This window comes from Echinops telfairi, unplaced genomic scaffold, assembly GCF_000313985.2.
Source record: "Echinops telfairi isolate 266 unplaced genomic scaffold, ASM31398v2 ScPeMD7_443;HRSCAF=831, whole genome shotgun sequence".
NCBI lineage: Eukaryota > Metazoa > Chordata > Mammalia > Afrosoricida > Tenrecidae > Echinops > Echinops telfairi.
Genome location: NW_022104341.1, coordinates 82,473,178 through 82,474,449, shown reverse-complemented (window position 1 = coordinate 82,474,449; position 1,272 = coordinate 82,473,178).

Genomic DNA, 1,272 nt, shown 5'->3' with positions numbered 1-1,272 from the left:
ATTTGTTCAACATTTCTCTTCCATGCAAGACTAAGCAAGTGCTTGAGTGTGAGAATACAAGTGAATGAAACAATGCCCTTTCTTTACATTCTTTGAGACAATGAAAAACACCATTCACCCAGCTCTCTAAGCTAGATTCCCAAGGATGACCCCAGACTCTTCTCTTTTGTTCATTTCCCCTATCTGGCTTTTCAAGTCCTATATAGTCTACATATTTAAAATGTATTAAATCTTCCCCTTCCTCTGTACTCCTAAAAAACTCAAGTCAACTTCAACCCACAGTGACTTTATAGCACAGAGTAGAACTACCTCATATGGTTTTCGAGGTTGATATCTTTATGGAAGCAGACTACCACACCTTCTCCCATAGAGTGACTTGTGGAATCAAACCACTGACCTTCTAGTTTGCAGCCTAGCACTCATCCACTGTGCCACCAATGCTTCTTTCTGTATCCCTAGCCTGTTGCCATGGAGTTGATTCTGATTCATAGCTACCCTAGGGGTATTAGCTACCTTATTCTACAGAGCAGAATTTCCACACAGGGCTTCCAAGGCTGTATTCTTTATGGGAGGGGCACTGGTGGCACAGTGGTTTACTGCTGAGCGACTAATCAAAGTTTGGTGGTTCAAACTCAGCTGCCACTCCACTGGAGATATGGCAATATGCTACTATAAAGGTTATACCCTTGGAAACTCTATGGGGCAGTTCTACTCTGTCGGATAGAGTTAAGAGTCTGATGGTAATGGAAGCAGACTGCTACATCTTTCTCCCATGGAATTATGAGTTTGAACCATTATCATTTTGGCTAGCAGCCAGGTGGTTGGCTGGACCACTGGAATTCCTTTCTGTAGCCCTACTCCTATAAAACTCTGAGAAATGCCTGAATAGCTTCTACTTATTCTTTTTATAGACCTCTAAGTAGTTTCTGGTCTCCACTTTTATTTCCTTCAAATATATTTATCTAAGACATATAAATGTTGGCTTTAGGCAAGACCACCATCTCTCTTTAAGGAAAATTACCCCATCCATACTCCTGCCAAGGAGCACTTAGGCAGTCAGATCCTGTATCATATAATACCAGTTTCCCAACTTTGTTGATTGTACTAGGATGGGACCTTGCCCAGTGCATAACTTGTCTAGCAGTCACTGACATCACTGACAGGAAAAGCCTGGCCAAATTAGTATTTCATCCTCAGATAAATCAATTAGAAAGTAGGAAACAAAGTAGGAAGCAAGAATTGCATAAAGTACCTCCAAAACGTTTTTTTTTT